The sequence below is a fragment of the Hemitrygon akajei genome, chromosome 32, assembly GCF_048418815.1.
Source record: "Hemitrygon akajei chromosome 32, sHemAka1.3, whole genome shotgun sequence".
Taxonomy (NCBI): Eukaryota; Metazoa; Chordata; class Chondrichthyes; order Myliobatiformes; family Dasyatidae; genus Hemitrygon; species Hemitrygon akajei.
The window spans coordinates 16,450,183-16,464,845 of NC_133155.1; the positions used below are offsets into that span (position 1 = coordinate 16,450,183).

Sequence of the window (14,663 nt, forward strand, 5' to 3'; positions counted from 1 at the left end):
CACACTCATTTATAACAGATATCTCTGAGGCTATAACTTGAATGCAGTATGCAGTGGGAGGCGGATTCCCAGCTCATGTCTGACCTCTGCGGTGCAGTAATCTGACCTGAGCTGACTGTTGAGCGGGATGTTGCCCATTGCTTGTTCTTGGCACTGCCAATCAGACGTGCCCACAACCTCGATCGTGCTGAAGGCCTGCTGACAGCTGCTGCTGTCAAAGATCTTTACTGCTCTCTCGCTCCCTAAACATGTCTGATCATCAGAGGAACATACATAGAAGATTCAAGATTCAAGTGTATTTATTATCAAAGAATGTATAAATTAATGCAGCCTTGAGATTTGTTTGCTTAACAGTAGCCACAAAGCAAGAAACCCCAAAGAGCCCAATTTAAAAAAAATAAAAGACTAACAGTTGATGCACAAGAGAAAGAAAAAAACTACAAATCATGCAAGCAATTGAAGCGACAACATCATTCCGGACCAAATTGAGTCCTCAGATCCAAACCCCGGAGCGGCCCGGTGTAGGCCCAAAGCCTCGGTTATTAGTTCATCATATTAGCGGGCACGGAGCAGCAGTCTTCATAGCCTCAGCGCCATGGAGATAACCATCACTGAAAACGAGCAAAGTCGGCCCTCGTCCCGACCGACTCTCTGCCTTTTCAGTCGATCTGGGCCAGCGATCAGGAACAACAAGAGGCTCCAGCACCCTGGAAAGAGGACTGAAGATCGTGGAGAGTGAGCAAAATTGGCTCTCACTTCTGATCTGGATTTAGATGAAATAAATTTACGTAATTAAAAAATACTTCAAAACATACAACTTGTATAAGTTGATGAAAACAATATTATTGAAATTATACAGGAGCGTGCAAAAGTCTTAGCACATATATATATAGCCAGGTTGCCTGAGACTTTTGTACAGTACTGTAGTAATTTTATGTATTGCACTGTATTGCTGCTGCAAAAAACATATTTCATAAAAATGTGGGTGATGATAAACCTGATTCTGATATGGGTCTCTATTGTGGACTGAAGGTGTGAAGGGGGCAGGGAGAGGGGAGTCATTGTTGGGTGAAGGGGGAAAGGGGAGGGAGCGGGAAGCACCAGAGAGACATTCTGTAATGATCAATAAACCAATTGTTTGGAATCAAATTACCTTGCCGGTTGTCTCAGGACTAGCTATGCACCCATGCCACCCCCTGCTCCTGGCACTCCTTCTCCGCCACCTGTCCACCCTCACCATTCCCAACATCCTTTGCTCCCGCCAGATTTACAAACACGCTGTCTGCTCCACGTTGACAAATGCAGTACTGTGCAAAAGTCTTAGGCACTCTAGTATATAAATACGCCTAAGCCTTTTGCACAATGCTGTAAAAGACAATCGGTTATCTGTACTGAAACAGCTTGTTGCCTACTACGGCCAATGTGAGGCTGAGGATCCAGAGAGAAAACGTATCCAGACTCTAAGCTCAGTAAAGTGAGGAACTGTCCCTGGATTTGATGCTGAATATTGGGTGCAGTGGGACATCAGATGGGCCACTGCCTAACTAACTTCTAGTAGCTCCCATACTGCCGTGCTGTAGTGCCCAAAGTCTGGAACCTGCTGACCGTGGCCACTTAGTAGCTGTCAGCAGAATCTGGCTCATTTGTCCCAGCAGTGATCCAAGTGAAACGCCACTTCTGCTTTCCAATAATCTGCAAACCTGCCCCTTACCCTGTTCTCTCTGCTTTCCGTTGATCACCTAATATGTAATCCTGTATGGTGGGGTGGAGATACATCTAAAGGAGGTGTTAGATGCTCCTTCACACCACCAACCTGCAGGTCAGCCTTGGGAAAGGTGTAGCACCTGCTTAGCCCCCCGATCAGGGTCACCTGAAACCATGGGAGCAGATGGTGGATGGTCGTATGAGTAGCTGGTGCACACCACAAGTCCTGGTTATGCGACCACTGACGCCAGGCAGACGATCTCTGAGGAGTATTGATAATGGCTGGGGTCACCCGTCTTGTGAAGACACTGCCCAGAAGAAGGCAATGGCAAACCACTTCTGATGAAAAAATTGCCAAGAACAATCATGGCCAAAGACCACAATCACCTTCGTCATATTACACGGCACATAATAATGATAAAGAATATAGTTTGTAATCCACCTGGTTAGTTATCCTCATCTCCATATGCTCTGACCTTTGTTATCAGTTTATTGTCTGGTATTGAAGACCATTTAAAGATCAATATACATTCAGTGGCCACTTTATTCGGTTCAGGAGGCATCTAATAACATGTACCTGTCTATAATCCTGTGCACTCTCTGCACTCCCTCTACAAAGAGTTCTATTGGGTTAGTTAAACATGACATTTCAGAAACTGAACTCTTTGAATCTTACTTTTTGCCAGTAAATGCATTTATATCATTTTGCTATTGATTCCTATATTCATTTCACTGACATCATTAGTGTTAGGATATCTGGTCTATGTTTTTTTTTGCTAGGTTTTGCTTTAATATTCCTTTAATTATAGAAATATGAGCAGTTCATCACTTTCGGTACTGTTTCCTCTTTATGGGGACGAATTTATGATTTTGCAATCTTTCCCCCAATTGTCTAGGGCCTGTAACATCATGCACAAGTGGGAGCTGGAGCTTTGCTTTCTTTCAGCTTTGTAAGTTTGCCAATTCTTTTCTCCCCTTCTTTCACAACAATATTAATATTCTTTTTAATATTAAACTCTTGGATTGATGTGTCTATTTTGTTATCTTCTTTAGTGAAAACTGAGTCTATGTAATTGTTCAATACTGTCATTTCACTGTCAGTACCTGTGAATTTATCTTGCTTACCCTTTAGTGGTCTTATCCCTACTTAAATTTTCACATTGTTATTTTAGTTTTAATTGAACACTTTATCATTTATTTGCACATTCCTTCATAGTCTGACTTCTAAAATTTCTATTTGCCTACTGACTTTTTTAGAACTTCTCACATGTCCTGTTTTACCTTTGGTCTTCTCTTCGTTGGTTCCTCATGTGCCGCGACCTATGATATTGGTGATCATGGTCTTTCTGTGACCATGCCCTTGGCAGATTTTTCTACAGAAGTGGTTTGCCACTGCCTTCTTCTGGGCAGCTTTTCTACAAGGCGGGTGACCCCGGCCATTATCAATACTCTTCAGAGATGCTCTGCCTGGTGTCAGTGGTCCCACAGCTTCATGTGACCCTGATCACAGGGGCTAACCAAGTACTACACCTTGCCCAAGGGTGACCGATTGCTACACCTTGCCCAAGGATGACCTGCAGACTAGTGATGATAAGAGCACCTTACACCTCCTTTGCTAGAGTTGTATTTCTACCTCACCACCCAAAGTCTTTTCTTATGGCATCCACGTTTTCCCACATTCCTTTTGTTAGATATCATGGTCCCTTTGGTTCTTTATTTATCAATGGTGTTATATAAATTATTCGCTCTTTTTTTTGGTGTTAGTGCAATCTATCAAAAATCATAGTTATTATGGCACCGACAGAGACCATCCCATCAGATCTATACTGGCTCATTACATAGCAATCCTGTCAGTCCAAATTAACGACTCTTTCACTCTAATTCTGCAAATTGACCTCAGTAGAGTGCTTATTAATTTCCTTTTTGAAAGCCCTGATGGATTCATTTTCCATCCCCTCTACAAGGCATTGAGTTTCTGATCATTGCTCTCTGGATAATGAGGTTTATCCTCATGCCCTTGATGTGTTTTTTGTGTAAAATCTTAAGTCTCTATTTTCACGTCTTTGATATCTTTCCTAAAGTTCAGAATTGGGTGCAACATTCCAGTTGTGACCTACCCTATATTTTGGTATTCACTGTTTCCTTTCATGAATCTTGGGATCCCATATACTTCAACAGTCTGTCAAAATTCCCTGTCACTTTCAACAATTAATAGACTCTTACAACTAGGGTGGCAGAATGGTGATATGTCTCTATCAAAGGAGGTGTAAGGCGCTCCTTCCCTCTGCTAGCCTGCAGGTCACCTTTGGGCAAGGAGTAGCCCCTGCGATCAGGATCACGTGAAGCCAACGGAGCAGGTGGTGGACGGTCATATGAGCAGCTGGTGCATATCACAAGTCCTGGTCGTGTGACCAATGACACCAGGTGGACAATCTCTGAAGAGTATTGGTAATGGCTGGACGTCACCCATCTTGTAAAGACACTGCCCAAAAGAAGACAATGTGGAAAAAATTGCCAGGAACACTCATGGAAAAACCATGATTGCCTACGTCATAAAACATGGTGCATAACGAACAAACATCTAGAATCTTCTGCTCTTGCAGACTCTTTAGAACTGTGTCATTAATTAACACTCTCTGGACTCAAAGAGATGTCTGACTTCTTTATTAAGCTACACCTTTTTCTAACCTAAACTCTTTGGTTCCACCCTAATTTCCTCAAAATTCTCCAGCTTCCATTCTATCAGCTATTCTTCTCTCATTCTCAATCCTGTCTTGCGTTGGAGTTGAGCAGATTCCCTCTACTTCTCATTGGAAAGTACAGAGCAATATGAAACCCTATCCTGCTCATTAAGACTACTGCTACTCCTGATTTAGATTTTAACTTGTTAATTTGCAGAAATATCCTCTGAGAAAACTAAGTCATAGAGGCAGTTGTTTCAATTTATCAGGCCATAGATTATCACGGAATAATGAGAACTATTTGCTCAAATTAATATCATTTTTCATAATAAATGTAATATAAACAGTGTTACAGGTGACTCCCACATTATATCCATTTGGGTGATAGAATTTTTCTTTTAAAGAATTCACAAATCACTACACAGAAATCTAAGATACAGAATATAATGCACTTTCACCAAATAAATGCATAAAAAGCAAGACATAGAAGCAGAATTAGGCTATTTGGCCCATCAGGTCTGCTCTGCCATTCCATCATGGCTGATTTATTCTCCCTCTCAACCCCCTTCTCCTGCCTTCTGCCCGCGAGCTTTGAAGCCTTTACTAATCGAAAGCCTATCAAACTTTGACTTGGTTTCCTCGACCATCTGTGGTAATGAATTTCACAGATTCACCACCCTCTGCATGAAGGAATTCTGCCTCATCTCTGTTCTAAAGGGACGTCCTTGTATTCTGAGACTGCCCTCTTTGCTCCTAGACTCTCCCACTATTGAAAACATTCCCTCAAGGATCTGCACATGAGGCTGCTAAACAAGGTAAGAGCCTATGGTATAAGAGGAAAGATTCTAGCAAAGACAGAAGTTTGGCTGACTGGTAGAAGGCCAAGAGTGGGAATAAAGGGGAAATTTTCTGATTGGCTGGTGGAATTCCATGGAGCTGGTTTTGGGATTGATTCATTTAATGTTATATGTCAATGATTTGGATGATGGAATTGATGACTTTGTGGCCAAGGCGGTGGACAATACAAAGATGGGCGAAGGGGCAGGCAGTGTTTATGAAGCAGGGTCTTGGAGAGATTAAAAGAAGTGGCAGATGGAATAAAGTGTAGGGAAGTGTATGGTCTTGTACCTTGGTAAAGGTGTATACAGTGGACCATGTTCTAAACGGAGAGCAAATTCAGAAAGTGAAAGTGCGAAGGGACTTGGGTAACCTGGTGCAGGATTCCATAAAGGTTAACTTGTAGGTTGAGGCGGTGGTGAGGAAGGCAAGTGCATTCATTTCGAGAGGACCTGAACATAAAAGCGAGGGTGTAATGTTGAGCCTTTATAAGGTGGAGGGCAGTCAGCATTTTGAGTATTGTGATCAGTTTTCGGCCCCTCATCTAAGATTTTGCATTGGAGAGGGTCCAGAGGAGGCTTACAAGTACCATCATGGTTTGAAATGGTTTACCTATGAGGAGCAGTTGATGGCTCTGGGCCTGCACTCACTGGATTTTAGAAGAATGAGGAGCAATCTCATTGAAATCTAGTGAATATTGAAAGACCTAGATAGAGTGCGCGTGCAGAGTATGTTGCCTATGGTCGGGGAGTCTAGGACCCCAGAGGGCACAGCCTCAGAATACAATGACATCTGCTTAGAACAGAAATGAGGAGGAACTTATTTAGCCAGAAGGAGCTGAATCTATGAATTCATTGCCACAGACAGCTGTGAAGGCCAAGTCATTGGGAATATTTAAAGCAGAGTTTGATAGGTTCTTGACTAGTAAGAGAGTCAAAGATTAGAAAGAGAGAAGGCAGGAGAATGGGGAGAGGGATAATACGTCAGCCATGGTGGAAGGGTGGTTCTGACTTCATAGGCCAGTTGGCCTAATTCTGCTCCTATGTCTTTCGGTCTTTGCTTAACGTGCCTGTTATTGTCTCAAAGGTTTGTTAGGCAAGATTTTCCTTTGAGGAAACCATGTGGCCTATTTTATCATGTGCCTCCAAGTACTCTAAAACAACATTCTTTATAATGGACTCTAACACTGAAGGCAGGCTAACTGGCCCATGAACTCCTGTCTTTTACACCCCTCTCTTCTTAAAGAGTGAAGTGACATTTGCACTCCAATAAATTAACACAATTCTTTTTTCAACTCTTCTTTCTTGACACTTGACTTCACATTACAAAAAAATACGGACTTTCGAGAAATGCAATGTCCCTGTAACACAGGAGTGACATGTATTCACCATTATAGTTCCACTAAATAAATTTATCTTTGAATATCACGAGCAGAGGGAACAATTGCTGGTGTATTGTTATCATACACATTTTTAATGGAGATGCACCTTTCCCCATGGATGGAAACCAAACTTCCATTTCAGTAAAGTTTGTGATTTCTTTTGTTAATGAAAATTGTGAAATGGATATAATCCTGTTTACATATTTACATCTGTAATGCACCCGGTTCGCATCTTTACTGTTACGCTGCAGGTATTTCATTTAGCAGCTCTGTAAGAGCCTGTCTGTTCTGCTTTCAGCCTGTTTGGGTTTGTGTTGAAGATGAGGGATGGTGTGGAATGTGTGGCATCCTATCAGCGGGAGGTTGTTCTCGGTGAGGGACAATAAGGTTGGTCTTGGGCTGGTGTTCGGCCGGAGATGGAGAGAGACGATACTGGGGAGAACCGGTCGTAGCATACGATCCAGCGGGAGACCCGTTTGTTCAAGACGGATTGCGAGCAACGTTCGGAAATTGGTGTGCTCTTTCACGCTGACCGAGAGCCCAGCGCATGAGTGACAGAGAAGTTGAAGATGAGCTCCAACTGGTGCACGTTTGACTGTTTAATTAGACTGGGGCCTTTTCTTTTTGTTATTCTCTACTAACCCTTTAGTTAAGATTCATAAGTTATTTTGTGGCACTAATTTGTAACAGGGTAGTAAATTAGCCGGCATTCACACACCGGGTTTTAGGGTGGAATCGAGCACACCCCAATCTCACGAGTTTGGCAGGGCCGGAGGTTGTCTTCTCTAGACTTATGCAGCAAAGGAAAGCAATTGTCTGCAATGATTATTCTTCCATTGTGTTGATTTTCCATAATTTACATTCCATGCTGTATTCTTGGTTATTGTTCCAGATTTAATATGCATCAAGATTATCAAAGGCTGAAATGTGTATTCTAAGCTCATCAAAGGAACAGACAACTTTGGCGATAGGTACAGTACTGTGAATTTTCTAATGTTTCACTTAATCCCGATGTTAAAAATTCACCGCCATGTACTATTCTCTTGCAACTGCCTGGAACCCCAGAATTGTGCGGGAATGAGAGCAGTATTTAGCTCTCATTCTGCACGAGTCGATTTAGAAACAGAAAAAAACACAGAAAACCTACGGCACAATACAGGCCCTTTGGCCCACAAAGTTGTGCCGAACATGTCCCCACTCTAGAAATTATGCAGCAAAGAGGGCTTACCTATAGCCCTCTATTTTTCTAAGCTCCATGTACCTTTCCAAAAGTCTCTTAAAAGACCCTGTGGTATCCGCCTCCCCCACCGTTGCCGGCAGCCCATTCCACGCACTCACCACTCTCTGAGTAAAAACTTACCCCTGACATCTGCCGTAGTCTCTGCATTAAATTCACGGTAGAAGGTATTTAACCAGAATGCAAGGGGCTGTCACCTGGGCTAGGGAGAAGGGATTAGGTGACATAAATGAGAGGAAGAGCAGCTCACAGATACCCAGCTTTCAATTGCTGGAAGCTACCAAAATCAAATCAGCTTCAAAGACACAGAGGAAATACCTTCCTAAATTAAATGTAGTTAAAGCTATCTTCTAATTATAAGAAAGCCAGTCATGGCAACTCTCTATCACACTTATATGTTACATATCTCCTATTTTAGCAATCTCAGTTCATAAAAAGAATATTATTTTATCCAACATGGTAAAAAATATATGCATTTTTGGCAAATGAAGGTAACATTTTTATGAGACAGGGAAACAACTTTAGGAGCTGGTTCGCGGTTTGTGGAGTGCTAGCTGTTTAGCTCGATCAGATTCACTTTGAGGCAGATGATTTTTTGACTTGAAACTGTGTTGGAGGAGGGAGGAACGGTGATATCTTAGGTTCCTTGGAACTGTTTATTGATCTGAAACATTCTACTTGCTCCACAGGCACTGAGAACTTCCATCATTCTCTGCTTTTGTTTTGGAATTTAACTTCATCTTGCCTTTTTCACATTTGGGATATGAGTATTTTGTGGGAACTAGTACGAAACTGTAAAGACACCCTGGGTTCTTTCAACTCTGAAATCATATTCCGCAGTAGTTTTATAATGTATGCAGGAAGTCCATCAGATCTCATGATCCTGCACAGTGGTTGATTCTTGAACATAAGAAAGTCTGCAGATGCTGGAAATCCAGAGCAACCTGACAAAATGCTGGAGGAAGTCAGCAAGGCAGGCAGCAGCTATGGAAATGAAGAAACAGCTTCGGGGCGAGACTTGGCGGAGGGAAGGAGGATAGCTCGAAGGTGATCGGTGGAGCCAGATGGGTTGGAAACATATAGGGTTGGAGAGGAAGGATCGTGATAGGAGAGGAGAGTGAACATTAGGAGAACAGGAAGGAGGAGGGGTAAGTTACAGGCAGGAGAGAAGAAGAAACAGACCAGAGTGGGGAATCGAAGAAGAGGGGAGGGGGAGGGATTTTTTTTAACCGAAAGGAGAAATTGATATTCATGCCATCGGGTTGGAGGCTACTCAGGCGGAACACAAGGTGTTGCTCCTCTGTCCTGGGGGTGGCCTCATCGTGGCACAGGAGCAGGCCACAGACCTTCATTCGGTTAGTTCTTCATGAGGTTATTTCATCCACACTCACGTGCCCAAGGAGCCTTGCAGAGTTCTTGCTTGAACGAAGTTAGGACAGAAATTTAGAAGTAAGTGGCCTTTCACTTTACTCTCAGCACATATTACTTTAGTACTGAAACATACATTACTCTACAGCATCCATGGAGAGAAACTGTGTCAACATTCATCACAGTTTTGAGGAGAAATCCTGACCTGAACATTAACTCACGTTCTCTCTCGACAAATGTTGTCTGGCCCGTGGAGAATTCTCAGCACTTTCACCTTGCATTTCATTTGCCTACAATCCACAGCATTTTATTTTTGCCAACACACGAGGCTCAAATATAATGGGTAAACACTTAGAAAAGCAGTAATGGACTGAGAGAAGGAAATACCCTCCAAAGGCCATAACAGGAAGAACCTGTAGGTAAAGTTATAAAGGAAACACAACGAAGGCAGAAAATGTTATAAACGCAGTGGCTACTTTATTAGATACACCTGTACACCACATCATTAATGCAAATATCTAATCAGCCAATCATGTGTCAGCAACTCTGTGTTAAAGCATGCAGACGTGGTCAAGAGGTTCATTTGTTGTTCAGACTAAACATCGGGATGGAGAACAAATGTTATCTAAGTGACTCTTACTGTGGAACAATTGTAGGTGCCGTGTGGGGTGGTATTGCAAGAGACTTCCGATCTCCTGTGGTTTTCACGCACAACGATCTCTAGGGGTTACGGAGAATGGTGCGAGAAACATCGAATGAGTGGCAGGTCCGCATTAGCGAAAGAGGTCAGATGAGAGTAGCCAGACTGGCTCAAGCAGACAGGAAGGCAACAGAAGGTCAAATAACCATACATTACAATAGTGGTGTGCAGAAGAGCATCTCTGAATGTGCAAAACATCGAACTTACATCAGCAGAAGACCATGAGCCTCCACTCAGTGGCCACTTTAGTAGGTACAGGAGGAACCTAATAGAGTGGCATTTGAGTGTAAAATACCAGGCGACGGGCACCAGGGTAGCAGAACGGTTAGTCCGACGCTATCACAGCTTGGGGCGTTCCAGAGTTCGGAGTTCGATTCTGGCGCCGTTCTGTAAGCAGTCCCTGTACGTCCTCCCTGTGGAATGCGTGGGGTTCCCCCAGATTCTCCGGTTACCTCCCCCAGTCCAGAGAGAGTAATTGGTCATAGTAAATTGTCCTGTGATTAGGTGAGGGTTCATCAGGGTTGTGGAGTTGCCGGGGCCCCACTCCTGTGCTGTATCAGCCGTGTACAGCACAGAAAAAACAACGCTCTTTTAAACGGCGCCTATGAGAAGATGATGCAACCGTTATTTAACAACTGATGAGTAAAGGCGCATCATTAAATTTTCTTCGTCTATGTCGCACTGGAAATTCTGCCTTCCTTTCACCCGTTCGTTCATGAAATTCTGCTTAATTTATTCTTGGGACATCGATCAGGCCGACAATTAACACCCAGGCCACCTTCTTGAACCAGGGCATTCCAGGTACGCAAGGTTCTCCCACGGCACCCTTAGGGTGGAAGCTGCGCATCTTAGGATCCACAAGGAATTGCCGTGCATGTCCAAGTCAAGATGGTGTGTGAATCAGAGGGGAACTTGAAAGTGATGGTGCTCCCACGCACCTGCTGCCCTCCGATGTTTAGGTGGTTCAGAATGTGGATGTGAGTGGCGCTGTCAAAGGAGCCCTGGCATGTCTTCTGTAGAGCATCTTGTTTGCATATTCATCAAGATCAGGCCCTTGCCAACATTTAAAATGAATGAGGAAAGCAGTCAGCGAGACTGGCTGCCACACCAACGATTCTGTTTTTATCGCAATTCTCCCAAATCAGTGGGCCGCACTTAAAGCAAAATGGCATTTGTATATTGCAATTGTGCTCTAGTGATGCATCCGAACAATGCATTTGTGCAGTTGACAGAAATTGCACTGAAAAGTATAAACATTCCATTGTCAGCAGACAAGGAGATTCATTTTACTGGGCATTCCCACCTGACAAGAGTTGCTAGTACTTAACAGTCTCTAGGCCTGTTTCTTTTATTTATGTATTTATTGAGATACAGTGTGGAATTGGCCCTTCTCTGTCTAGCAATCCCTCAATTTAATCCTAGCCTAATCACGGGACAATTTACAACGACCAATGAGCCTACCAAACGGGAGGTAACCAGTTACGGGGAAAACGTACAAACTCCTTACCGGCAGCGGTGGGAATCGAACCCTAGTTTTCCTGTACTGTAAAGCGTTGCGCTAGCCACTACGCTACTGTGCCGCCCTGTCTATCGGGAAGCAAATCCAGTATTCAGGCACGTAGCCTGCTGGAGTTTGAGAGACCAAGGGAACAGTTCTTTCGAGCTACTTTCATCCACTTGAGAGGGTCAAGTAGATGTAAGGGACGGGCCTGTTCACGGCCTGAACAAGGCATGAAGCAACGTGCTTTTTTCTTACGCTGTTGGAAGAAAGTTTAGATTTCACCAAGATTTGTATTTTTCACCATTGCTAAAGGAATCAAGAACAATCTTAAAAGTGTGAATAACACCTACCAGGGGCTCTTTTGCCCAATGGTATTAGTCCATGGCATAAAAGTAGCTGGGAGCCCTGGTCCAAGAGTCTGGTCCTATTCAAACGCTTACAGGTAACGCTGATTTTGCTGCTGCAACCTTTTCAGTACAATAGAAGCCGTATAATTAGATTGAAATAGAATTCAATGCAGAATAAAATCCTGGCATAATCCCAGCCTTTGTTGGCACAATCCCGAGTCTCTCTCGCAAAAAAAAAATCGCAATTCTATTTTTGCGCTGATCTTATGCTGTTTGGCCCAATTCCCAGTTCTATTCTGGCACAAACCAGATACATCCTAACACAAGCCCAGACCTATCCCGACATAAGTCTGGACCAGGACTCACTGCCAGTGGCGGGCTGCCCATCTTCTTCGGGGGCCCGTGTGCCGAGGATTTTATTTGTGAACCTGTTCCAGTCATAAACGACTCTGCTGCTTGACTGGGGGGGGGGGGTGGAACAAGCTACGCCTGTAAAATAGCTGGCTGACTCTCACCCCCAGGATTGTCAGCTGCCAAATATTTGCTGGTATTTGAAAATATTCAAAAGCTATTAAAAATCAATAACAGTTTAGACACTTACTACTCGCAGAACAGACACAACCTGCTTTTAAACAATTTAAAACATGTAACTTTCTCTCCTGATACTTTTTTTTTACACACTATAGTACCTTCAGTAATATTATAATTCATTTTACATGCTATTTTACTGTCAAATCCAATCGCTTGTAACGGATCAATCTGTCTAGATCATCGATAAGGAGCAGAATTAGATGCCTTTACCACCAAAAAATCATTTCCACTGACTTCATTGCAGATCAGACCAAACAAAAAAGTGTAATTTTTATTTCATTATCTTGGTAAAACTTTTACCCCACAGAAAAGATGAAGTAGCCCGCCGATGCATGCATAATTAATCAACAGCTTGCATAATATATTTATGTTTAAAGCTGATGCATTTGCTCCTTTGTCTGACCAATTAAGAGTTTTCAATTGCAGGTAAGCGCTATTTGCATCTCGCTCCTCGGCAAGTCTCAGGCGTCTTTTCTCTGAAGCATGTTTCGTTTGATCACGATACACCAAAACAAAAAAAAAACCTTTTTCAGTCGAATCCAGCGGATAAAAGATCATTTATTAAAAAAAATAAAAGGCCTATTCTTGCATCTGACGGAGATATTACCTTTGTGTGCGTGGTGTGTGTTTACATGCAGATGAAAGCCCACATGCTCTCTATAGCAGCAACTCTTTTGAACGAACAAAGCATCAAATAGGACACATCAAAGGCGGTTAGCCTTTCCTTAACAGGAAAACGGCCTCACTAATGGACGCAAAGGTACATTGTTTGTCTTTGCTGCCGTTGATTAGCCGTGCGCTGTGACCAAAGTACTTGAGTCACTTTTTTCTAACACTTCGTCATGGCACAAAAGCAGCTCCCATATCCCCCTTTGAAGTAGGGACGCCGCCGAGAAATCTTTTTCTCTTTCCCCCCCCCCCCCCCCCCCCCCCCGCTTTATTTTTAAAGTCCTCATTTTTTGTTCGTTGTTAATTAGAGCAGATCAAGGAATGATTCACGTGCAATCATTTGGGTCGTGATCATCCTAATTAAGAGGATGAAAGCAGCTTTAAAAAAAAAACTGTTTTCTGATTTTTTTGTGTGTGTGGGGGGGTTGCCTGTTGGGATTGAAAATGCGGCTTTTTTTTAAAATTTAGAATGCGTTCGTTTTTTTTTAATCAGAGCAACGCGGTTTAAGTTGATCGAGCCGATGGAAAAGGCTGGGTGATTTAAAAATGTTTAACCGAGTACAGGGCGAGTTAGTCAGCTGATCCCACCCACAAAACTGGGCGCCGAATTCGTGACTTTCTCGCGTGTTGGAGCCAAGTGCGTCTCTTCAAATTGAACTCTCTCCTTTGTTACGCGGAGTATACACGATGGTGTATATTTTGGTAGTACTTGCTCATTAACGAATTTATGATTCGCAACGAATGAGGTGATTGCGCCCAAGCAAAATCTGAAGGTGGATTCATATAATTAATATTAAAGTCAATAATATTTAAAACAAGTTTACTCATAAGTTTAAAAAAAAATCAAACTATTAGCACTTTGTGAGATTTGGATCTATTTTCAGGTGTATAAATAATTCCACTCAGTTGCTTTTCTTAAACACAAAACCACTGTGGAAATCTCTTGTTTAAAGTAATGAGGAGTGAGATAGATGAACTTGCCTAAGCTTGGCTTATGCTATCTGTATTAATATGCCTGAAACATTTGCCCCATGGGAAAAAAACTGAGTTAACTTGACTGATAAAGGGTCTGTCAACTGTACTTGCTTTCATTCACACATTTTCCTGCACCTTAGTGTTCTGGGCTCTCTATCTTTGGTGGGCTTTTGGAAGTATAAATGATTTTAGATCAAGATTAAGCCTGCAAAGTAAGTTTATTATCAAGTAGGTATATGTTACCATATACTACTCCAGAATCAAGTTTAATATCACTGGCATATCTCATGAAATTTGTTATTTTTTGCTGCAGCAGGACAATGACTACGTAATAAAGACTCTGCCAATTTAACTATTTAATAGTTAAATTAAACAGTTAACTATTTAATAGTTAAATTAAACAGTTAACCGTTTAATAGTTAAACAAGTAGTGCAAAAAAAGTAGTGGGGAAGTGTTTATGGGTTCAATGTCCATTCAGAAATTGAATGGCAGCAGTGACAAAGCTGGTCTTGAATCTTTGTGATTAATCTTTGCAGGCATTCTGAGGAAAATAAAGCGATACAATAGAATTTATGAAAAGCTATACATAAATAAGACTCAGAAACAACTGATGTGCAAAAAGGTACAGTGGCATGCAAAACTTTGGGCACTCCTGGGCAAAATTTCTGTTA

General features: G+C 42.4%; 1 long non-coding RNA gene across 1 annotated transcript; it reads right to left on the bottom strand.

The window, feature by feature from the left end:
* Positions 1-281: 281 nt before the first annotated feature.
* Positions 282-11,869, bottom strand: LOC140719786 (uncharacterized). Its single transcript, XR_012097003.1, has 2 exons — positions 11,760-11,869; positions 282-763 (listed from the first exon to the last, which is right to left on the bottom strand). It is a non-coding gene; the product is annotated as an uncharacterized lncRNA (long non-coding RNA).
* Positions 11,870-14,663: the final 2,794 nt, after the last annotated feature.